Source organism: Haliaeetus albicilla, chromosome 17, assembly GCF_947461875.1.
Source record: "Haliaeetus albicilla chromosome 17, bHalAlb1.1, whole genome shotgun sequence".
NCBI classification, from domain to species: Eukaryota; Metazoa; Chordata; class Aves; order Accipitriformes; family Accipitridae; genus Haliaeetus; species Haliaeetus albicilla.
In genome coordinates, this window is record NC_091499.1 from 23,360,492 (window position 1) to 23,386,592 (window position 26,101).

Sequence of the window (26,101 nt, forward strand, 5' to 3'; positions counted from 1 at the left end):
CCTGCCTGCTGGGTGTCAGAAGGGGTCCTTGTTTCCTGAGACTCTCCTGTAACAGTGACCTTGCTACATGGAGAGGCCAAAGTGAATCTAGTAACACTAAAATACTCCAGCAAAGCAAATAATATTATAGATAGCCTTCTACTGATATTTATCATAACTCAAGTGGCTGGGACACATTGAAAAGATGATGTATACCATGCATTTCTTAAATATTTTATTTCATATTATAAATACTTCAGTGCAAAGGTGTGTGTTTGTTTTTTGTTTTTTTAAATAATGTCTTTTATAAGGCCAATCTAAAGTCTCTTGAACTAAATGGCTTCAGAGAGTCAGAATAAGAAGTTCAAGGAGCTTCAGATCAAGTTACAAATTTCACCTTGCTTTCCACTATCAACTAACATTTGGTCTACCTGCCAGGTCTACCTGCCAGCCTTTTGTAAATGTCTGTGTTACCACCAGAGGTGTTTCTGACATGACTAGATCACTCTCAATGTCATTTAGAATCTAATAATGTCTATAGGTTTATAAAGAAAGACTGTTTTTTTTAAGTAATTAAGTATTTCAAAAATTTAGAAGGCAAGTGGATAGGTCATCTCAACATGATACAGATTAGCATGCTAAAAAATTTTCTAGGTCTGCCATAAATTATGTCTTTGATCATATTTATGTTGTTAAAAAAAACCTGCATAATTTTATGGGAGAAAAAACCCTAATAGTATAAACCTGAATAGGGAGTCCAAGATCTGAGCAACCCTAAATACAGATCCTGCTAAGATATAACTCTGTTTAAACTGACTCAAGCCCTCAGAGCTTACAGAGAAAAAGTTTCTCTGGATCTAAATAATTAGGGCATTAGAAGTTTACATGCATCTCTTAAATTAACAGCCACTGTAGTTTCTGAACTGTTGTATCGGTGTGTTCACAATAGGATTTGCCCCATAATATTCATAAAACAGCATTCATAACTTGATTTAGCTTCAAAATGATCTCTCAAGTATGTGATTTCACACAGGCTGTATTTTGGCAGCTGTCTCTCAAGGTGGCAGAGGCACAGATAACAGAAGCAGCGCTCCCATCCGAAAGAAAAGTTTTTATCTGACCATAAAAAAGGTGGAAGAATTCACTGATACTTAGCTGCTATATGAACACTTAAGAGCTGAAATTAAAAAAATCTGAAAAGCTGCATAAATTTGGAATCTGCATAACCTTACGCAGCAGGTACAGATGTGGTGCAATCTGCATTTCCAACTTGTTTCTTTCACTTTATTAATATCAATGCTCATCCAAGTTCCAGTGTCCGTATGAGTATCCTGTGTATGTTACAGACAATACATTCTCTTTTTCCTATCCCTTTGAGAACCTTCATGTCCCATATGATGGATAGGAAAGCAGCTTATTACAGAATTAAGAATCTGTGGTTATCTTAAAGTTTAACCTTCCACATCCTTTTAAAACATAGTTGTATCTCAAAGGCATTTGAATACCCATCTTTTGCTTTTACATTCACAACAAAAACTAAAAACTCTGTTAAGCAAACTCAGTAATAGACATCCTTCCACCTTTCCTTTGAAGCAACAGCTCCTTCACAAGTGGAAAGGCTGACTGGAGGGTGAGCTGGAATCTGGAAGTCAGGCATTTTCTCAGCCACATGTACAGAGCCTGCAAGGGGCAACCTAAAATTCAGTCCCTGACACTTAAAAGATTGGACCTGGGTTATATCTCAGCATGGTCAGCAACATGCTACTTGAGACAGCTGTGTGCTCTTGCAGCAATGAAGGCTAACTACAGACCAGACTGCATTGTCAAGTTGTTTGCAACCAGCCAAGTAAAGTGACTATTTCCCTAACACTGGCACTTGTGAGACTTCGCCTGGAGAAATGTGCCCAGTTTGGGGCCTCCAACACTTGAAAGACATTGACATGGTAGAGCAAGTCCAGAGGATGGCCACCAAAGTGATGAAGGGGATGGAGCACATGAGGTACATGGAAAGGCTGATAGCAGGAAAAGTGCAGCCAGGCTCCTCTGAAAGGTACAAACCAGAAGGGCATGAGTTATAATAATTGATATTCCAGTTAAATATTGGGGAAAACTTTTTTTGATCCTTTCAAAGTACGGGTGGTCAAACACTGCACAGGTTTCCCAGGGAGTCTGGGGAATGATTCTTCTTTGGAGATATTCAAAACTTGACTTCATATTACCTAAATTCAAAGTAAGATCTAACTTTAAAGGTGGCCCTGCTTTGAGCAGGGAGTTGAACCAGATGACCTCCATAGGTCGCTTCAAATCTAAGTTATTCTATGACTCTAATATAAAACTGCATGCTTCCTAGCTTTATAATCTTTCTCTACCAACACCCTCAAATCTTTTTTCTGTGTAGATTTATGAAAGATGTCTTTGTTTCCTTCCACTATATATAACTCATAGCAATCAAAAGTTTTGCATCTTACCTCTCAAAAAAAGTTCCCTGAATTACTTTCTTTACTACATACTGATTTATTAAAATATATACAAAATTGAAATTCTCAGTCATCTTCTCTTGTCAATGAAAATGTCTACAAGCTATATTCAATTTGTTCCCATACAAGCTCTTTGATTCCAGACAAGTCAGCTATCCAGGCTACCTTTTTCACCTAATTATATGCTCTAAAATCCAGAGTGCATCTTTTCCTAAAGCATACTTGATGTGATATAGATTTATTATCTGCTCCACATACAGAACAGTGGGAAATCAATGTGCACACAACTGATTCATCTTCTAATATCTAAAAATAATAATAAAAAAAAAAAAGAGAAGTCAAAGTACTGACTGTGCATGCATATTGACTGTCCAAAATGTGGTCTGTGCAGTGTGGAAGAGTAATAGAAGGGGGTTGAAAGTTGTTTGTGAATTTTTTAAGGCAAATCATCTGCTATTATAAATTATTTAAACATTTTCAAGGTCAATAGAGCTATGAAAATTCACAGCAGCTACGAACCTGTCCCTTCCAAGTCTTAATTTTCCACATTTTAGTTAGATTTTGAATCAAAACACTTCAATAAACTCCTTTGGAGCTCAGCCAAAGCTCACTGAGGTCAATGAAAATATTCCCAGCAAAGGCAAGGGGCTTTTGATCAGAACTATTACATTTAAGTTAATTGCACTGCAATTGTTACCTCGGTTCTGTCAAAATGACTTTATTTATCTGGGGGAAAAAAAATCAGGAGCTCTGGGATATGCAGAGAAATTATTTTGATAGATATTGATGAAAGAAACTAGTGTTTAGATTGATTCAAATGGCTTTGTATCCTAAAGAATGAGATGTCATTAGTCAAGCTTTGATGCTTTCTGGAAATCATTTTTATGGAAGGTACCTCTTTTTCCTCTTTTGGTTACATTAGGCCAATATCTCTCTCTTTCCCACCCCCCACCTGCCCCCCCCACCTTAAAGGTTTGCATGTGCACCCCTCCTCCTTTAAAGTCTGGTTTCTTCAATGAAGTTCTGAAGGACTTATCTTTTGATGGCAGCGTTATCAGAAAACTGGCATATTGGTAGCTGAGAGGTAGTTCAAGTGTCTCACTGCAAACAGTGTCTCAGGGAGGGAAAAAAACAAAATTCTGTTAGAGAAGCCATCATATTTTGGATATGGATAATGGAAGAAACACACCATTAAAAATCTGTACGTCCCTTGTCCTGCTACAGCAAATAGATCTAAAAGCCTATCTCATTCCTTTCTTTTTTTTATCAAAGAGTCAAACTTGAACAGCTTCCCAGGTAGCCATAAGGGAAGGAAGGATGGGACTGGAGAAGAGGGATTATTTCATTTTTTTGTTTGTTTCTTTTTCAAGACCAATTACCCTTTTGATCACAGTATTTTAAAATGTAAAGTAATAAAACCACCACATGAAATTTGGATATGATGCCACATAGAAGCTTCTCAAGCAAATTCTTATTTTTCGCTGTAACACAAATATTTGACACAACTTTCACATTAAATAGCTGAGTCATGAAAGAATTGGAATTTGTGCTCAGTTGGTGCTCTGCTGATGTGTAACTGTTAAGAGAATGATAGGAATGTAAAACATCATGAAAGGAAACCTGACATTTATTTTAAAAAATATTTTTGCTATCTAGTTCTGTATCATTATTCATAATATAGCAAATTTTACATAAATGAAGGCATTTTTTTAAACTTCAAAAGACAGCTTTTGAATTCCCTGCTCTGTTAGAAGAAATCTCACATGGAAGCAGCAATTGTGTCCTCTACAATGGGTTTAGATATTGGAAAGATTTCAAAGTTTTTTTCTAAAAAAAAATCTTTAAGCATAATGAAAAAAGAATATTTGAAGCTTTTAAATCTCAATGGGACTATTCTCAAGGAAAGTCTGCAACATTGGGGTGACAGTTTATTAGCCCTGATGTAGGACTGTGAAAGAAGTCTCTGCTGCTAGACTTCTTCCTGCTAGTCAAATTTCACTGCAATAGATAATAGGTATCTTTTATTACTATTATTATTATTATTATTGGGTTTGGCCATTTGTGTTGTCCATGTTTCTGTAGTATTGCATTACAGTCTTGAATAATGATACGGTTTGTCATGAACAGCTTATATAAGAGATATAATGCTATTTTCATATATCATATTTGACTTCTCGCTCTAATATTGCTATGTATTTAAATTACGAAATAAATTAAATTAATTAACTAAAGTATGAATTCAGGATGTCTGGGACAAAGAAGGAAGTAACAGCTTTTGCTTTTCTTGAAAATTTACTTCATTAAAACTTTGAAGGTAGCACACAGGTTCTTCAGGTATGGTTTCAGCTAGATTTTGTTCTTGCAGAATCTTGTAGGTATAATTGACCTTGTCTGTTGTCAGCATTCAGTACTGCCAGTGGAAGAAGTTCAGTTTAACTGACTTGGTCTTTTTGCTAGGAGAGTTCAGATATCCTGAGTTTGTAAGGATTAAGCTGTATTTTTAACGGTTTCCTTTTTCAGCAGATTAGGACAGATTAAGACAGATCCCCTGTGAAGGGCTTTAAACTCAGTTTTCTCTGCTAGAAGGACTATGACTATGGGAAGATGGTGCTGGGTCACTGGTGTTACAATGAATAATATTTTAGGTTTAGAAGTGAACAAATAAGACAAAACCCTGTGTTTTCCAATTGTGGCAAAGTCTGCCTGGTGCAGGAGCACAGCAACCAACAGCCTTGCAGGTCTGATTTGTACACATTGATCCAGAGAAAGATTTGAATCTGTCTATTGAAGCTAATGCCAGCTGTCTGCAGCACCCCTGGGACAAATACGCCAGATGGAGTTTGCCAGAACAGTATAACCATGTCCCTTCCCTGCCAATATGTTCCTTTACACCAGTGGGGCTTGGGAAAAGCACTTGATCTAACTATGTCACAGGGGAACTCCGTGGCTGGGGCTTTCCTCTTCCTTTGTCCAGAAGATGTAATGGAAAACACAGAAAGAAAGAAAAGAAAAAAGCCAGTGACTATATCTCTCCATCTTCCTGACCATATTTAAGTTATCATCATCACCAGAACTATGCTGCAATAGTATTGCAAATAGTATTGCAAAGCTGCAAATAAGTTTCTCCTTCGTTCCTATTCTGACAACACTTTCCTTAGCATTTTATCAGTTAATGTAGCTTTTCCGTATGTTTCCTCTATGTTGTTTGTTTTGCTAATAAATAAGATTCCATTATGGTCTCAGTACTACAGTCTGTGATTTGATTGCTGCTTAAATCCTTTATGTGTGATTTTTCTCAGGACTTAGTTTTCTGAATTCCAGAATGGTTGCACCTGAATTGCACTTGATTTCCAATTCATCAGGCAGTGGATAGTGTAAATCCACTGCTAAATATGACCATTCCCTACCCCTTTTCACTTGCATGTACTGCACTCATTCGCTTTTAAAGATAGTGCAGCTCTTGTGCAGGCTGAAGAGCCAGGGACGACATCCAGGTCTCTTTATCCTTAACCAGGGATGAGGTAGGACTATACTGGGCATCATGTGGTCTGATTTAATAGAGTCAGCTGTTAACACAGCCAGACCTAAATCAGTGGTTAAAAGTGCTTCCTACAAGCTCTGTTCTACTGTGCCCTTCTGGGACCTTGGCTTTCCACCTTTCTAGAAGGGTTTTTCTAAGTTTGCAGCTATTTAGAAAGCACAGATGTTGTTTCTCCTTGTCCCTGTCACGGGTGCATGGGAAGTGGTAATCTAACAGTGAGTTATTATGCTAAAAAATTCTGCTGTCTGCTTCTCAGGTGCACATCACAAAAAGACTAATCTTGTATGGATTTTCCTGTTTGTTATCACAGGCAAAACGGGACTCTGATATTCAGGTATATAAAAGTGTTTTTTCTCTTCTTTTCTTTCCTTCATTATGTACAGTGAGAGAGAAGGATAGCTGCAATTCTTTATAGCTCTCAGGAAAGATATGTTATGTTACCCTGATTGTAAGTCAATAATTTAAACTCAATAAATTTGCTTTTGAATAGGGAAGTTATCTGGCTTGCCAGTTACCTGTACCACGGGTGAGGTGATGCTCTGTATTGTAATGCCTCCAAAGCGAGTTGCCATTTCCATATCGCTTAGGATATCTGTGGCCCGCAGTCAATACTGTGGTGTTAAGTTTTCTTTTCTCACTTTTTAATTATATATCCTTACAATTACATATGCTCTGTGTTATCCATGGTTTTGCACTGTCTGGGCCCTCCATTACACCAGAAGATCAGGAGGTGACTATAACAAGGCTGTGCAAGCGTACTGAAAGCAGTAATAGGCTTCTAATAGGGATGTTCTTGCAGGAGGTTAGAACAGCAAACAGCAATAAATTTCCAGTGTGTCTGTCCAGCACACAAACATTTGCCTAGTGAAACAGCCTTCGCCCCGTGTTACTGTGAGGAGGGTTAGAAACCACGAAGAGCAGAGCCCTCTCCGAGGAGGACACGTTCCCATTGCTCCGTTCATGATGCAAACAAAGCCAGGAGCTACTGGCTTGGAGTGATACATAGGCAAAGCTGCAAAACTACTTGAGGACGCGCGGTCACCAGCTGACCTCCAAGTAGCAAGGAATGGCCATAGATGGCATATTTGTACGTTTACCTGTTCCTATGCATTTTCACGTTGGTATGAAAGACTCTGCTGAAGTTCTACAGTCTCAAAATAAGCCCAGCTGCCCTTTCAAGGCAAGAGGCTGCATAACAAACTCACTCCCCGCTACAGGCTCCTTTTAACTGATTAGTCATTAGTGCAAGCAGTATTGAGTTGCACAGCTAGTATCTCTCGCCCTATCACAATGAACTTTCCTTCCTTCTTGTAAAGAAAAATAAGCAATCTCAATGTCAAATACTAAAGTATATTGTGGCGACTTCAGATTTTGCACACTGCTGGGTTTTTTTCCTCCCTGAGTGGTAAGCTACTGGTGAACTATCTGGATCGTCTGGCTCTCTGCAGGCTATTTCTTATTGCTTCACTTTTCATTTTGAAAAATATGCAAACTTCCATCTGTTTCTGGAAAACAATCCTTCTGAGATCTATGTATGTATGAGCTTTTTGTGCTGAAGAGGCAGGATTCTTAGGACTGTGTCATTTTATGTAAATGCATTTTGACAATAGTTTTCCGCATCCACATACTCGTCCTTACCTGCATATTATGTTTTAGGTGCCACTCAGAGTAATCACTAAACTTCTATAGTGTTTGTAATGCAATTGGGCAGCAATGTTAAGTACAAATAAAGGCAGAGCTGATCAACAGTAAAATCTCAGGTTTCTGTTTTTAGCCAGGGTGTATGTGCTTGCGCTCTACAGCAGATGTTTATGCCTTTGAGGCAATTTCAATGCTGAGCTATTTTAAAGACAGATTATTCTACATGAACAAGTAAATTCATAATTAATTCTACTTTCAACTTTTCAAGACTATTTTTTTGCCACTGAGGGAAAACGTGTTACTGCCTAAAACGTAAGCTGAGAGTTTATATAATTCTTGTTTCATCAGATGGTGTTTCAGTGGCAAAGGATAATGTGTTCTGACCAGAGATGGCTTTGATTCATACCTAACACTGAGAGGTAGGATGTGAGTCAGATAACTAAAGGCTGTCATTATATAACTGAAGAGATCCATGTCAACCAGACCCCATTAGAGCACGTTGCCTAAAAATTCTGCCTCTCTCTGAGACAGGTGATGTTGACAGCATTTTTTTCTCCCCTGTCTGTCCATATAAACTGTGTTTATTAATTAAGCCTGGGACAAAAGTCACTTAATTTGGAGACCCTGACTATGCAAACTCTTCTCAGAACCACCTGCCATCTTTGCTGCAGTTTTAGGGTACCCTCTTTAGGGTAAGAGAGGCCACTTTGCTGAGCAGAAATAAGCAACGTTGGCAGCTCTCTGCATGCACTTGTACTTTTTCTGGAAGAATGTTTTCATGGCTTCTTGTGATGAGGTAAATACGAGTCGCTGTGGCGACTTGTGATAGCACTTCCCTGTTCCGGCCTCCTGGAATGAAGTTGGGGGAAACTGTGGAATTGCAAAAGGTGTTATCAGTGGCTTAGCGTGTGTCCTCAGCCACAAAATGGAAGAGGTGCTGGTCCAAATGAAACTCTCTAGATTTTAGGCAGACTGATTTAGTCATCCAGATAGCACAGGCTTAAACACCAGCAGATTTGGATGAAATGTTCTGGATAGACACAAATGGAAGGAAAAAGCCATATGGGAAAGTGTAGGCTGAGCTGCCTTTTCAGCAAAAACAACTGAGATGCATCAGCCCCAGGTGAGCCGGGATGTCTCTGTAGCCCTGTGCAGGGCTGTATCCCAGGACGGTACAGCTGCGCCGAATGGCACAGGGAGACGTAGAGCCAGCTGCCCTCAGCATCCCGCCCTGCCGGCACAAGTACATCTCTGTTCCAGAGGTGTTGGTCAGTTCAAGTACCCGAGTGGCGTGGCACAACACTACACAAATATACCTTTCATGTGAGACAGTCTGTTCGCATCCTTACAACTCTCGCAGCTTTGACTTTGCCTTTTTCTTTACCTCTTCAATGGCTGAGGTTTCGCATATGCTTTTTTTGTGCGGTTATTAAAGTGACGCGATTATGTTTGATTTCCTTTCAAGGGTTGTTGGTGTCCAGCTTATAGTATTTTGGAATAATCATGAAATTGTAAAAGTTATCAGAAAACATTTAATCTGAAGAATGTGATCTTCTGGATAGAAACAAACCTCTGAATGTGGCAAAGTAAGTTTGGGGTCTTGGAATAGCTGCTTCTTTCACCACATCAGTGGAAGCTACTGGTGGTGTACAGTGTTACCAATCAGCCCTTAGGGAAGAAAGGAAAAATCACTAATGCTGACAACAGGAGCAGTTTTTCTGCATGGCCTTATGGATTGAAATTTCTTTTTTCTTCCTCCAGTGCGTATATTTACAGTGTGTGTATTCTTGAGAACTTCTGTTTGGGAGTTCAAATGCAGCTTCAGACAATACAGTAACACTTTCTGATCATCTCTCTCTTGCTAAAGTATAAAAGCTTCTGTGTTTAATGTCATATTTTATCTTTTTATAGTCTTCCAAACCTTCTATATTCTACAAATGAGGGGGGATTTTTGGACTTTATAGTTCTAATCCTCTTTTATGTAGGCCACAGGTTCTTTTTCAAATAGATGTATCATTGTCTTCCATAAATACTAAGGCTGTGTTGGTCCTAATAGTTAAATAAAAATCATATCAACTAATTTAAGACCCAGTTTTGGTGCCACTCTTTCCCTCCTGAGTGCCATTCTTCTCGTAGAATAGAAATTAGCAAGTGAGGGGAAGGTGGGGGATGGTGGAATAAAGAAGCAGGAGTGGTTTTGGAAAACAAAACCTGTGTGTCACTTGGCTAAAGCAGGAAGTGACAATCAACCATATTTTATTAGATGTAAATGGAAGAGAACAAACTTGTAAATGCTGTGTTCACATCGCCCAAGGTCAATGAATGAATCTGTATCAAAGACTTTGTTTTTCATTTCAGAAATTGGTGTCTCGGACACAGGCTAATTCCTAGAGGCAGCCATTCATCCAAATGGAACTTGTAGATCAAAATGAATGGGTTTTAGTCCTTAACAGGAAAGAAAGAAAGACAAAAACTGTGTGGAAATAGCAGATTCCTTCTCTTTCCCTCCCTCCTTAAGAAGCAGCTTTTGCTTTGAATTGCCTTTATTAATTTTGTATTGAATTACATATACTGTCAAACTTCTTGTCCAGACTGCTCAAAACAGTATTTGGCCAAGCTGACAGCTATTACAAAAGCCTTTACTTGAGCCCAAATCTTCTTTTCATTGCTGCTGAAGTGCCTCAGAGAATATGAAACAAAATTGAATAGGTTGCATTTTATAACTATTAATGAGCCTTCTTTCTAGGTATATAAACTGTCAAAACTGGTAAAACATTATAAAAAATCTATTGCCTATTTAATATTTCTTAACATTGCCAGATCCCATCAGGTTTTGACAATCATTCATGTTATGTCAGTTTTAATGCTGTTGAACATGGTACAGGATTTCCCTTGGCTTTAACCTACTTTTACTATTTATGTGAAATAATTTTGCTTTAATATAAATGAAAGCTACTTTTTCCTTCTATACTTTGTCGCTTACTTTTATTTTTCGGACACATGCTATATTGCAACATTGTTTCATTTTATTTCTTGACTTACTCTGTAATTACTTTCAAACAATTTTAATAAATTAGTATGTAGCTGAGTTGTACTTTAGATAAGAAGAATCTGAATTAGCTTGTGCAAAAGACAGACCAAGTCCCAGTTCCAGAAAGTCCCTGAGGGTGTCCTTGGTTTTAAATCCTTAAGTCCTACTTGAGTTCTATTCACTCCAGTTCGCTTCCCTGGTTTACACCAGATTTCAGCTCAAGTTTAGCAAAGCACGTAAGCATGTGCTTAAGCTTTGCTGTTCAAAAATCATGATGTGAAGATAAGTCAATACAAGCCAACAATATTTGCACTTGGTTTTATTTGCCTTCTGTTTTTATATATTCTGATAATATTTTCAAATTTTAGCACAGCTATTGAGGTTAGCAATATGCTTAACAATTATAACTCAACAATTAAGTAAAAATAACTCCTAGAAGCTAGTTCTTTAAGAAAAGCACATCAGGAGACTCACACAAAGTATATGGGCACTCTCAGCATTGAGTTCTTTCGAACAAACTACTTAATGCTGAATTATGGATTATATCTAATAGCAAAATGAGTAAGCAAATGTTTTAACAGACCACTTCTGCCAGGCTAGCTTTTTCCCCAGGCTTCTCTTAGGCTGGAGATGAATCAGCTCTGGTCCAGAAACTACACAACTATGTCTGTGTGTTGCTAATTTGCTCTGCTACGTCTCACTTACTGTCTTCCCGGTGTCAGAGGCTGGTGGGTCAAGCCCCTCTCTAAAATGCCGTAACTGAAGGCTTTTGTCTTTTGCATACTTAATCTGAAACTTTTAGTATCTCACATTTCTTTCTTATTATTTTAAAGATGTTCTGTTTCTCATTAAAATCTGTACCCTATGCTGCAGTTGGTATTTTTGCAGCAGTGACTGCTTTGAATCGGCTTCATTCTCATTAGACAATGGGTAACAAATCGCTATGCTGAGGAGTCTCACTAACAGTTAATGTTTTATAAATACATGGCCATTATGTATTGCAGTATGCTATTTTAAAAATAGCTCTTTTCATATCATTCTTATGGTACAAAAGGGAGAATAAAAGGTAATTATGTGATGCTTTACAAATCCGTATTTAAAGTGATTAAAAATTGGGATGATGTTTTCCATTGTGAATCTTCTTAGTAATGACAATCAATAATGAAAATACACAAAGAAATGGAATTAAGTATTCCACATTCTTTTGCATATCCTGTTTTTTCAATTGTCTAAACAATAGCTTAGTTTTTCAATAACATTTTTTTGTATTTTCTTCTCTTTCGTGTTGCGGTTAATTACTTTTATAGTGATCAAAGAAGCCTAGGAATCTTGATTTACAAGTGCTAAACTAGAGAGTTTACTTCTCACAGTTCTGATTCTTCTGTGATTATGGACTGTAACGTTACCAAAGACTTAAAAGTGCTTGTGAGGCTGAGGCTTACTTTCAAACAGAACGGAAGCTGTGGGAAATATTGGAAAGACTGAGCATGAACAATTAAGTTATTCTACCAGCATAGGCTATAATCCTATTGCTTCTGTGTATTGGTTACAGTCTTCAGGTCTGTGAGCATAAGCTAAGTATTTAAAAGTCAGATGTTAGAAAAGGACTTCTGCCAGCTCTCCATCTCAACACTGCCTGAGGGTGGGATTTGTTTGACCTAACTCCAACTGTCAGAAAATTAGGTGTCTAAAAAATATCAGTCACCTATTGTGGCACAAAGGAGACAGCTTCACATGCACAGAGATTTATCGGCGGGGTCCATAGCTGGTGGCATACATTGACAGTCCAAGTAGCTTTTGGGGAAAGATAAAAACAGAAGAGGAGAGAGAGTAAAGGGAAAGTGAACAGATCCCTGGTGGCCATCGGGGGAGAAAAGTGACGCGGTCCACAGCTGAGCCCTGCTCCCAGCAGCAGCAAGTCATTTACCTACATACACACACAAACTTCGGTAGTAACTATCCGGACTTCTTCACGACCTGCTCAAACTGTCACTTGTTTATGGGGATGATGCTGTTAGTGCTGATGGAAGCATGCTTTGGGGGATGTGCTGTAACTGGTTAAGCTGTGTGCATGCATTTTCTCTGGTCCACTGAGTAGGCAAAGTGTAGGGAAAGGATGGAAGAAGGGCGACTTGCACACTGGTGGAAGTCGTTTCCCATAAGAACGTGCCATAACAATAACTTTGAGGCTTGCAGATGCGAGGATGTGAGAATAACAATGGGAAAATACCATCATAAGGCTTTGGGAAAACCCTGCCATGATGACTTTGATGAGAGATTTGAGCTGTGAGTGAAAGGCAGGCTTCAGAGTTGCAAGTAGAAGGCTCTTGGTGATAAAAAACTCAAAGACACTGTGCAACACTACCTTGGGAAGGAACGGACCACCCCAGGGAGATGCCTGTCTCCACTAGCTGCAGAGGGATTCCCATTGAAGTTTGTTGCTTAGCTTTCAGTTAATGCGAGTTGAATCCTACTCCATATACATACATCTGACAGCAAGATACTTTTAATATGAAGTTATATATCTGCCTTCAGGAATCCTTATAGGCCATGCTCCTGGTAATACTATATTTTTCTTGGTATACTTATAGCTATCTTTAGCTTAGCAGCTTTTAGTAGAATACTCTTATTTATATCAAAATGACATATTGTGTAAGGAATTGACAGTCTTCTAAAATGATCTGAGAAAATGGCCTTGTCCACACTCAGCAGTTGCAGCACTTCAGCTGTGCCAGGAAGCTGAAAAAGGCCAGTATGCAATAACTGAAAATTATGCCTAAATATTTCAGCAGCTCATGTTGTTATGTCATCAGTTATATCTTGCTTATCCAGGCTTATTCCCATAGGGTTTAATGAACGGCTTAGAGTGGTAGTACTTCAGTCCCATTAGCAGCTGGAGAGGTAAAACAATTTCAGTAGCAGGAATCCCTTTCATCACAGAAATAGTAACACTGGTGCAATACGTCATGTAGAGCAGGGCTAAGAAACCACTGTAGGATGATTTACTGACTACACCACTGGGGTTTTTATTCTCTTCCCAGCCTTCTACCACCTGCTGTATCCAGTTTTTAAGTTGGATTCTTCCTTTGATGGAGCATCACTCATGCAGATCACTGTCCTGCTAAGGTTATTCTGATATATTTCCTTTGTATGACTCCCTCTCTGAAGATCAGGCCCTTCACCCATGTCTACAAGGTTGAAGAACTGCCTGCTATTCTAGCTATGATCTCTAGTTCAGGAGTGAAAGGACTAGCAGGAATAAAACTAGTCCCCAGGCTCCTTAACACACAGTACCTCGAGTATAGTGAGCTGGCTTACCTGATCCCAGCTCTGGTACTGCTCATCTCTGATTCACTGAAGCGGCTACTCTCATCTTTTGGCGGGTGCTACATTAATCTGTAGTTCATACTACACCATCACGGATCTACAAACACACTGATGCCAACACGCAGTTGCATCCAGGAATGAAGGTCTGACGGTCAGGTTGACAAAATCAGTAATTCACATATCAATCACTTCTATGTGATTCAGTGGCAGAGTATAGATTTCTGTTCCCCAGAAGTATAGATATTCACTGTTTCTATCAACAGTAAGACGTGTGCTTGATGACCAGCAGTAAGGTTGGCTGGTTTTGTCTGAAATGTGTAGATAGTATCTTCAGCAGTCACGTAGTAGCACTTTTTAAAACATATTTGTCAAATAGTTACCAGTTTTGCAGGTATAAGCATTTAACAGAATAATATTTTTTGACAGCTTAACTAAGTTTGAAAGCATCAAGCACCAGCACTTAGATAATGACATTGGCAGGAATGTTTTTACTGCATTAGATGCCAATTAAATTACTGATTTCATAATTACAAATCAGCATGTTACAGTGGATAATTAATGTTGTCACACTCAAGCTGAAATACTTTATATAAGCATAAGCCTTTCCTCTGTTGATTTGCTAATTCAGGAACCAGAAAATATTACATATCATCTTCTAATATTTGAATACATATCTTTTAGGATTCCTGCTCCTGCCTGCAGCCATAGCAGTGCACTGTGCTATATAATGGCTCAATTTAATGAGTGTGGACAGTGTTCAGAAGGGACATAATGATGTCCAGGGAGAGAACTATTCATATAAAATTAAGACTAGATTTGGGGGCAAAAAAACCCAAAACACTTAAAAATAATTGCCAGTTTTATCATTTTACCAATAAGAACAGCTGTTAGAAGGAAAGGTGATTGGCAACTCACAGCAGCAAGGACTTGGTGCAGAAAGTTTTGTTTGTTAATGTGGAGTTGCTTTAAATCATAAAAGAGATGGCGGAGAGGTAGTCCTAGAATAAGGTCTTAAGTCTTATAACAATGAAGCATAATGTCCCCAGTCTTCTCAGCTAATTGAACTTAGTTGTAGACAAGCTGATTGATTTTCCATTGATTAAGTCACACCAATAAATGTATAGACAACCTGACCATAGAACACAGGGCAAAGTATAGATTAAAACACTACTGTCCATCTTTGAGCAGAAAATAGGGTCTGATTTTTTTTTTTTTTTCCTCAGAAATAAAATAGCTGATGATAGTTGACCATGTATCAGCACAATAATGCTACTTGTAACCACAGATGTGTTCTGTTGATTTGGGCTAGGAAGAGGGAGGCAAAATCTCAAGGCCATTCCCATCTTCAAGGGGTTTAAGATCACAGCTCCCCCCACCAGGGGAACACCGTCAGACTGATGGATGTTCTCTGTGAAAGCATCTTCTAGCTCTCTCTTGTAATTGGGTCACTCTGAAACCAGGAATGCAAAAGTGGTGGGGCTAGAAGAAGAACAAGTACAAGAGACCCATTTCTGGTTTAAAATTGAAGACACTCTTGCTATTAGCCAGATACGGGGTTCCAGCCTCTGCTCTCGGAACTCTTTCTGCCTCTGTTATTCAGTATTGTGGTTTTAAAAATATACCACAGTTGCTCTCAGAATGGTCTTAAAAAAGAATCAGCCTCACATGGGCCTATCCAAAGTTGCACATTCTGGTTTGTAAGGGGATCAGGCATACATGGGAGCAAAATATAATCAGAAGTTGCTTTAGGCCACTGTTTGTCTCACCACCTACAGCTTCTAACGCAGCCACCCTGAAGCATGCCTATCAGTGTTGCTTTACTTTCCCAGCTCTTTCATTTCTTTAGTTTTCTTTCTTTACCAAATCACAAAATTCTGGTCATAAAGTAGAATGGCTTTTCTGACTACTCAATAGGATCTTGAACCCTCCAAATGTTAGGTTTGAAATTGTGGAATCAAGAGACTGCCCAGTGTACGTGCCAGTGGAGAGTGGCATCTGCTGACCACATCACTCATATTTGCACTAAAGAACATCCAAGTAAATACTTTATGATGTTATAGATCTAAAAAGATGTGATTTTATCAGTTTACGTCTTTATGATAAAAGTGCATGAATTTAAAAAGATAAAAAGTGAAAATAAAACTAGCCTATTTTCATGTAATTTTTCAGTACTAAAATAGGGAAAATGTTATATTCTTGCAAAATTTCTGTATTTTCTTTATCGAATATAGTGGAAAGGTAATTGTGATTCTTTTAGTGGTAAACAGGAATGATACAATGACTGATTATTCCCATTTTTCTACATACATGTACATTCTCTCTTTTTGACATTAATGCAGCTTTGAATATTTAGTTGAAAGAATTAGTCCTGGGTTTTTTTTATGCAACTAATAATTTTTTAGTCCACAACTTTTAAAATTGAACACTAACCCCATTTTTGATTATTGAGACAAAAGCAACACTCTCTTTATAAATATGTATGTACAACCAAAGTTAATCAGTTCACTGTTCTGGAATTAGCTGACTTGTTTGCCTTGGTGTGTCGCCAATTAGCAGGAACCCAGGGATACTGTCAGCTGACAGCTGGAAAGAGATCCCGAGCTCTGCAGCATACGGTTTGCTGTGTTGTACAAAACCCTCAGCTCATGGTATTAATGCTTCAATATTACTTATTAGAATTTTCATCAGCAATCTGTCTGCTACTTTTTAATGACGAATACATTCTGCTAGAACCCTGCAAGGAGCTGTTTTTCTCAAAATCATAGTTATTCTGGTGCTTGAAAAAGCAGCTTTTTGGTTGGTATTCCTAAAAGGGGTTGGTGAGGAGAAAAACCAAACAAGAAAAATCACAACAGGTAAACAGAATGGGAGTGGAAGGGAGGAGAAGGAAGGCATTTTACTGTTCAGGGAGCTGCATCATTCAGAATGATTTCTGAATAGAACACCTTTAGAAGGTTATTAAAGGGGTTTGTTCATGGGAATCTGGCTTTAAAAGAAAAATACATACTTTAAGAACTAAATGCTGTTTATTACTTAATGTGGTCATACTTTTGAAGTCCAGAAGTGGATTAAAATATTTTTGCAATAAACAGTTGTGAATGGTTGGCTTTTTTCTAGCATAGAATATACAGGCACAAATACAGTCTACTGACATAACAGGTACAATATAGAACCACAGTTTGCTTCTTTTGAGTTTTAGAATAAATCATAGTTGTTTTCCTAGTGTGTTTAAGCTTGAAAGGCTGGATAAATAAAAACCAAAATCACCTAATAGGATCAGAAAGCTAAGCCCCACAAGAGTGAGCAACAATGAAGGTGCGTAATTTATTTTCCATCCTTAACTTTATTCTTCTCTAGAGAAGAATATATTCTAGAGAATATATCCTTATATATATTTATAGAGAGAGAACGCCATTCTCCTTGTATTTCGTATCTGATCCGTGAGAGCAACGCTGATGTTGCACACTCCTGAAGTCCCTGCCACGACTGGGAAGGAGCATCCACTCAGAACCTACGGCACGGGATGTGGCTGGAGTCATAAATACAAGAGCTCCGTGAGAATTACACATAAACAATTCAAGATTAGTATTGATCTATTTTTGCATTATTTACAGTTGCCCTTGAGTCCATGTGCATAGTTTTAATGGAGCTTAGCTGCATTAGGATTCAAGCTAAATATCACATTAGAAGCCCCCCCCCAGGGAGAAAAGCTTTCCGAGTACAGTAATAATGGAAAACACATATCTGTGAAGTGCTAAAGATGACTGTATAACCTCCTGTGTTGGCTGCTACACAGATTAACGCATGACTGTGCAAAGTAATAGATATTTGTTGATAAGGTAGAAGTAATATGTGTAGTTAATGGACTAAAATTAATATTGCCACATTTCTTCCTTTGTCTGGAGAAGTTTCATCACTGAATTAAAACATTAGGAGAATAATAATAGAAGTGAAGAAAACTTTTTTCCCAAAGAAATTTGAAAACGAAACTGTGATGGGAGTGAATGACCTTGCATGTTACACAAGCTTAAATAGGCTCCTGCTGGCAGCACGCTGTTGAAGGGCAGATAACAATCCCGCTGTTTTCGTCAGGGATTGCAATGACTGTCACAGAGTTTGTCATGTGCTGTCTGTGGGAGCAGCAGCAGAGAATAGCGCAGATTTGAAATCAGTGTTATCTGTCCAGAAAGAGACTTCTCTGTGAGTTAGAGTATTTTGAAACGTACACATCCTTCATTTGAGTTTTGGCAGTTTGAGCAGGTCCACAAGCAGAACTGCTGCATCAGCACTTTCCCTGAAAAAGCTACACAAAGACAGTTACGTGGCGTTAGGAAAAACGTATTTGTCCTGTTCACGGAGGAAATGACCAGGTGCATGGGTGCAGCCAGTGCTCCGCAGAGAAAGTAGGGTTGTGTGGTAGCAGCAGTTTAAGGTGGCAACATTGGTGTCAGCCAATATTCTTGATGGGGCAACTGGAGATGTGGTGCTAGCACCTCATGGTATCACTTTTTTTCCAGGCATGGCCTGCTTTTCTGTATGCAAGCTGCAAGGACAGCAGTCAGCAGAACAGCCTGATTCTTTACCATACCTTGTTCTCCCTTACCCAGGCTAATTTTCTTTCTCAAGTTATGTTGGCTTTAGGGGGCAATAGCTGTTCCAGTATAACTAAGGGCAGCTCCAGCTTCCTGGGGAATCTAATACCCTGAGTTACAGATACAGGAAAAAGGCAAGTTTATTATTGGGTAAGAGCACAGGACTTGCTAGCATGGGATTCGTTAACGCTTTTAAATAATGGATCGTTACTGAACAAATATGTATAATCCAAAACAGTGAAATTGTTAGCGCTGTATTTATAATATCATAACTGAAAACCAAGTAGAAAACAGTAAGCTGAACAGATCTGTCATTTGACTCAGTAGCAAGATACAATTAGTGTTAGTGTTTGTATAATGGCCTCTCTTGCTTAAAGCAGAGCCTTTCTAGCCCTGTTTGTTTGCCCTACCTTTCCAAATCTTGTAGCCTGGGACCTTACTTCCTACAGATCATAGACCTTGATGCATTTATACTTCCTGAACATTAGATAGCAAGGAGAAAGTTGAGTGTTTCAGGATTTTTTTTCATTTTCATTTTTAACACAAAGTTGATGATTAGGAGTGAATGTAGAATTTAGGTATGTTTGAGACTGAAAGGTATATATAACATTTGGACATTCATACTAATACTTTGGAAAAAGATTCAGATCATGTTTCAAACAACTAAAGTTAGGCATTCACATACAGCTGTCCAGATGAACTAGGTGTCTAAGCTCTCACTATTTTCAATAGTTCATCAGTCAAAAGCTTAATACAGTCATCCTAGAGAGCTACCAATAGGTGTTTACAGCAGTCAAAAGCATCAGCACTGGTGTAAAAATATCCCCTCCTTGGCTGCTTAGCCTATTCTAATGCTGCTTATTAAAGATCTCCTGCAAGACTTCACCTGGCACCAAAGCCCAAAGGGACTAGCCCTTGTTTTTTAGGGCTATGGGCATTTTTTTTGCCAGAGCCAATAAAAATGGCTAATAAAACTCAACCTTCTTAAACAGAAGTTATTAGGTGTCAATTTGTGAGAAGAGCTATACTATTGAGATACACTGGTGCAGGGAAAAAAATATTCCATTAAATGTAAGGGTTCAAGAAAAATAAGTTTATTCTAAATAAGCTTGTCTAGTACAAAAATGTATTTTTGTCCATATTAAAAATTAACTAACTGCTCAGAAGGTTTAATAATGTTTTGTGAGGTTTGAGTGTTCTCTGATCTGCAAATCTTCAGCACTTAGCCTTCAAAGAAGTTGCATGTCATGTCACCCAGTATTTGGGTAACAAGAGCACTGGGACAAAAGTGTGCCTGGTGCCTATGTTCCTGGAGGGACGCAGCAGAAGGAAAGGAGAGACATGATAGGAAAGACGGTCAAAAGGCTGCCTATTACTTTTAGGCAAGATTCTCCTCTTCTGTAAGGTTTACTTCTGGTCCCAAGTGCCTAAGACCATGTTGAAAGACAGAGAAGGAGAAAAAAGCTACGGAATTTGTATATGATGGTGGTATCCTTGACTTGAGACAATGCATTTACTTTCAGCAGTTTGGAGGACCTGAGGTGGAACAGCACATTTGTGTCTAAACCAACAGGTTCTGCTGAGAAAGCCCAAAAGCATGGCCAAGGCTATACTGCTCCCTGAGCCAGCTCGAACGCTTCTACATCATGTTCTCCAACATGTACAACTCCAAAACTGTCTTTAGGCAAGAAGTGGAGCAAAGGAGATATCTATCTGTATCCTCTGCTTAAATAAGCCCCTTAACTTTATGCAGGTTTTCCTTCCTGGAAGCCACATCAGGATTTTACTGGTTGCTCCATCCTGGAGACATATGGCAACAGAATCAGCTAAAAGTCCCTAGAAAGTCAGAGAAAGGTCATGAGGGAGTGATACTGGTCCCACCACTATCACCACTGTGTTTTTAAGTCAGGAGAGTTGAGGCTGCTTTCTGCTGACCAGACTGTTCTACAAGGCAGTAAAGTCTGTTGATTGCCCTCACAGACCTCCCAGGGCACATGCTCACCATCAGCCTTCGTTTCTGTATTCTCTGAACGTGATGTGGAACCTCAGCCGAGGTTCAGCCTTCCCTCATCAAGCTGAGAAGCCACATTGCTATGAAATCATAAGGGTCTAACTAGACATGGTGGGAAAATATAAGTGTTTCACAGATATAGGAGGCTAGTTCTTCTTTAGATAGGAAGATCAAGAAAAATATTCCTATCAGCTGATGCAATAGAGAATTAATTTCAGTTCAGAGTTATGTGAGAGTTAGCTATGATTTGGGGCAGAAATTATTGTAAAATTAATTTTAACACCCCAGTCTATGCAGATATCAGTTTCACTTTCTGGTTTGTTTTTCTGACCTTGATGCATTTTTGCAGCCTCTTTTTTGTTTGATCACACATTGTCGACTTCATTTTCCCTTCTTCCTCAGTGCTCCCTCCCTTGTAGGTTTGTTGTAGTTTATTGTTTATATGACTCAGCTTTGTGCACACGTCTGTGCCCAGTACAGCAGCTTCTTGGTATGAGTGTTGACCAAAAACTGTATGCAGACAGTTAATACTTTGGCTCTAAACAGGGTTTTTTTTTTCACCAGTGGGCAGTGCTGAAGGTCTAATCTTTCTTTTTCTCTGTTTAATCTTTGGTGCTTTGTGTAAAAATATTGTTACACGTATTCTGAAAATGGGTATCACTGACTTCAGTGTTACTGGGAGAACTCACAGTTACTAGTCAACAGTTAAAGAGCAATTTTAGTATTGATACTAATTTACAATTAAGCACATGTACAGAAACAATATACATTCTTAAAATGAGTGATATTTTTCTCTAGGAATAGGTCAGAGATGCAAAACACCCAAAAAGTGTACTGCTAGCCCTTCACAGCTGGCTTTTCATACTGTATTTATTGTTTTGTAAATAGGCAATAACACTTGCCAAGTGTTCCATAAGAAGACATGAGGGACCTTAAGGATGTGTCATTCTTGTCAAAATCATCTTTCACTGAGGTAATTTTTTAAATTAGTCTTTCATGCTCCAAGCTTAAAGCTTGATGAAGCAGTTCAGTTCAGGGAGGTGCCTTGCTTAGAAAATGGACTCCCTTGGTTTAGATGATTAATTGTCATCACAGATTTTGAGGTTTTTGCACTTATCATATTCCAAGCTCCGTGGAAATTCTTTGAAGAATTCATCTTAATATGTTTTCAGATTGCATTGGAAACCTATAATGTTACCTTCTGTCTTTAAAAGCCAACAGGTTATGGATTCCTTTCTATGAATTTTTGATGAGGTGGTCCAGAACAAGGGAAAGAAGAAGTAGCTATCTGCCAACTAATCTCATGAAGTCTGTATTCACTGTTTAAATGCTTTCTTTGTAGAGCTAAACCAGATCATGCAAAAACTCCCAGCAGATCCATGAATAAGAAATACATTTTGGCTTATATATTATTTACTGCTGCAAAGCTTCTGCACTTTTTATGACAAAATAAATCCCAGTTTATTAAAAGAAGAAAAATTCAATAATGGAAAATTTTTCATTACTTAGTTTCATCATTCAGTTCTGTCCTGTATGCAAGTGTCATATTAGACAAACCAAACTTGCAAATCTGCTTTTTTCTAGCAGCTGCTCTTGGAACTGAGGTTTCCCTTGGGACAATGGAGAAAAATCCTTGGGGTCCTGCACGCAATTATAGATGCACCTGCTGGATCAGTCAGGCTCCCCTGGTCCATGGACTGTAGGTGCGTGCTGCCATGCAGCTCTGTTTCATGCCACCCAGCCTCTTTGGAGCTTCGTCTCCTTTTTGAAAATATGAATATGTGTAAAACAGTTCCCTGCTTGGTGCAGCTTGAGTGGTGGACAAAGCAGAAGATTGCATATGGGTACACGGCACAGAATTTATTTGCTTTATCTGTACAAGTTGCATTTCACTTCACCATGGTAGGCTTGCTATGCTGTATTTCTGGAGCCTACCTATTCCACACAAAAGTGTCAGTTTTCTTCCTGATGCGAAAAGCTGAAATAACTAGAATACTGTTTCCCTAGTATTTATCTGCCTTCTGAAAATATGAAAGTGTGTTCAGAGAATATAACAAAAAAGGTAGATAAAATGCAAGTGATATTATGGAACTATCACCAAAAAAAGGTAGAAACAATTCAGTGATGCTAATCTTGAAATCCAATCAATCCAGCAACAGTACTGAAAGAAATGCTGGGGTTTTTTTAGTCTTAATATTTTCTCAGAGATTCATAGCAACCTTAAAGGAAAAGAGAACAATTATTGTTCTTTTGAGAGCACATACAATAGGACACTAAAATGTAAAAATTAGTTTTCTGTGTTGTGTAATATTATTCTGATAGAGTAAAAAACAGTTTGGGTTTTGGGTGGTTTTTTTTAAACCTATGATTCACTAAAGAATGTCTTACAAAGTCCTGTATTACTTGTTACAGGCGCTTTTTTATGATGATTCATAGCTGTGACAGTTCAGCCTATTGTTATCAAAACCACTTTGTGCAAATGCTCTGTGCTCCTTTTTTCCACTGACAATATGCAAACCCCTTCTTATATCACTTGGGATGTTCCACTATTTGAACTTTGAAATTTCTAGCTTCAGTCATCTGTTTAATCAATACATTTTATAAAACAACAATGCTTTAGGGTTGTTTTCTGCTGTTCCAGGCACCACTAGCGTAAGGAATGACAGCGGTTTTGTGGGTTTAAGTTTAAAACAGTGGTTTTACTAGCTGTTGCGGAAAAGTACAATTACGTTTCTTTTGTGTTTACATTCTGGATATGTTACAAAATGACTATAATTATGTAGAAAAGAAAGTGATGATTATATGGTTGGCTTTTTACATTTCAAAACTATAAAAATATTATAACAACATTACATGTCTGAGTTACTCTAATAGAAAAGTGAAGGGTACGAGTTTCCTTCTGGCCTTCGATCAGGCTGTTTGTAGTGTATTTCAGGTCAACCTCTGTAGGTTGTAACCGCTGCAGTAAGCCCTCCAGAATCTACCTGATGAGCACAGTAGATGATTTAGGCACCTAATAGGAATAAAAGAAAAATAGCTTTGGAAATATCATCTTTGTATAAAAGGCATTAAATTAGCAAACAGCTAGAACCTTTGAAACACTGAAATGAGGCCGAATTGGTTTATCTGGCCTGGCAACAAACACCTCATTTAAATCTCACCCCCAGTTAGATTTTGATCACTGACAAATTCAGACAAGAATCTTCTTTGTATTATTGATCAAGAAAGAAAAACATGTAAGCAAACTGGGTATGTGTGTAGTTTTACCTGTTGCCTGGACAGGCAAATAGGTTTTTCTTGCATAGATTACTTTCATAGGTTGCTTTCTTGGATAATAAAAGTTTTGCACCAGTGACACTGGTGAAAGAATTTTTTAAATGAGAAATACTCTTTGACCTGACCATGCTGTGGGTTCCAGCTCTATCAAGGTGCAAGAGAACGACCAAGGAGAGAAACGTAGTAAAATGTTTTCTTTAAATAGAGTCATAGCCGTGACGCCCAGCCGTGGTAGATTCTCAGCTTCTGAACCAAGCAAAGTGAATACCTCTGACAAGTGGCAGGCAAGTACACTGGGTGCCTGGGGCTTTGCTCTCTTCAGTGGAGAGAATAAGTGTCCTACTTAAAATTGCTACAGCCTAAGGAGCCTCACTGTGCCTAACTTTTGAGTCCTAGATAGGGGGATAATGTCAAATAAGTCATCCAACAAGTGCTTTGTTTGGGAAATGGAACCCAAAAGGAGATTTTAGAAATTTGTGTCTTTAAAAGGTTTTTTCAATGGAACTCTTGTTTGAAACCTTTTTTCTTCTCTCTTATCAGCTTAGTTTTCCCTGTGAGCATAGAGTTCAAAATTTAACTGGGCAAAAAATGCAGAAAAGCTTCTTTCCTAATGTCAAGATAATCTCTTAAACACAAAACCCAGAGGATAACGATATGGATGCTACCTCAAAAACTGGGTCACTCATCACTCTTCTTAATAAAAGTTATATTCCATTCTTACAGCACATCAGAAAAAACATAGTACTTTGATAGGAGTAAAAAACCACTGCTAAAACAGCAGGATGGATTTCAAATTATTTTTATTATTCCAATCCACTTTGTTTCTCTGAAGTTTTGTTCTGGAAACTTTTTTGAGGCATGAGCCAAGTAAACTCTCTTCTACTATTCTTTCTTCCTAAAAGCTAGTAACTTTATTTGTATCTGGAGTCATAAAACTACCTAACATCTTTCTCAATTACTGCCATGGGATTTCTAGGCAACTGAAAACTTTTCCAGAACTCCTTCTATGTTGCCCTTTCTTCATCTCTAAGACAGTGATTATCTCAATTTATATTAACTAGAGGCACAGTGGTGAATTTCTTATGCCCTCCTTGCACTTATGCTCTGCCTGGCTCAGGGTGTAGGTGCTGAATGTACTTACATGCTAATTCAGCACTTTGCTCCCCTGGAGAAAAGCTAAATAAAGTTTGAAAGTGGGGTGAAAAAAAGCATTTCTTTGGTAAATGAATGCAGCATTTTTTAGGTCAGACCCTCATTAGTGGAAATCAATGTATCATCATTGACTTCCATGGAGCTATGGCAAATTACATCAGCTCAGAGCCTATGTGCAGCGATGACATTTGCATTTGTTGAGGCTTTGAACAGGAATTGTAAAGCTTTCCTATGGAACAGATTTGTTGCACTGGGAGCTCTTAAGACTTTCTGTTTGGAGTGTTTGGAATTTGCTGTTTTTCATATTTTCAATAGTGCTATAAAGTATATTACTTGTTTGGCTGGGATTTCCTTATTAGCAATGCTGAGCAGGAGTTGTTTTGAATTAGTGTGAACTGATACACCTCTGTCCATTTTGCACATTTTAAAATTAATCTGTTTGATCAGAAACATGTCTATAGAAATTAATTAAATGACCACAGCTATTACACATGAGTTCTTGAACCTGAAAGTTTGTCTATGCAAGTACTCATTTGAGAGGTATAATTCATTTGCATAAATATATTTGCAAATAAGTTTATTCTTTTGCCTTTCAGCAAAGCTAGTTTGAAAAGTTTAAAATTTTTATCCCCCAAAATACAGGAAAATATTTCTCCTAAATTGTTTTCCTTTTTTTGACTGTCTCTAATTTTAAGTTTATTTGATGGCAGATCATCATTGTCCATGTGAGTCACCACAGGGCTTATAACTGGTGGGCAAGCTGAGCTTCAGAAAAACACGAGTGGAGGTTATTTGTGTGCTGTGACAGCGACAAACCCAAGCGCACAGCCTTCTATTCTGGAGAAATAAGGCTTAGGTCCTTTGAACCGCCTGTCCCAGAAGTCTCTAGAGAGGAGTATGAAAAAGGAGTAAGCACTTTCTGGACACGGATCTTTTCAGACATTGATTTAAGAATGATTCTTTCTGTGGATTCCTGACAGTAGTCCTTCTAAATGGAATACACTTGGTAGATTAAACCCCTTTCTCAGACATCCATCAGTCCCTCCCTGAGACCGTACCTGCTCAGGGCAGGGT

General features: G+C 38.3%; 1 protein-coding gene across 6 annotated transcripts in view; it reads left to right on the forward strand.

Annotated features, from left to right (window-relative positions):
• HS3ST5 (heparan sulfate-glucosamine 3-sulfotransferase 5) overlaps positions 1-26,101 on the forward strand; it is a 197,914-nt gene that overhangs the window by 66,673 nt on the left and 105,140 nt on the right. The gene's annotated exons all lie outside the window — the stretch shown is intronic.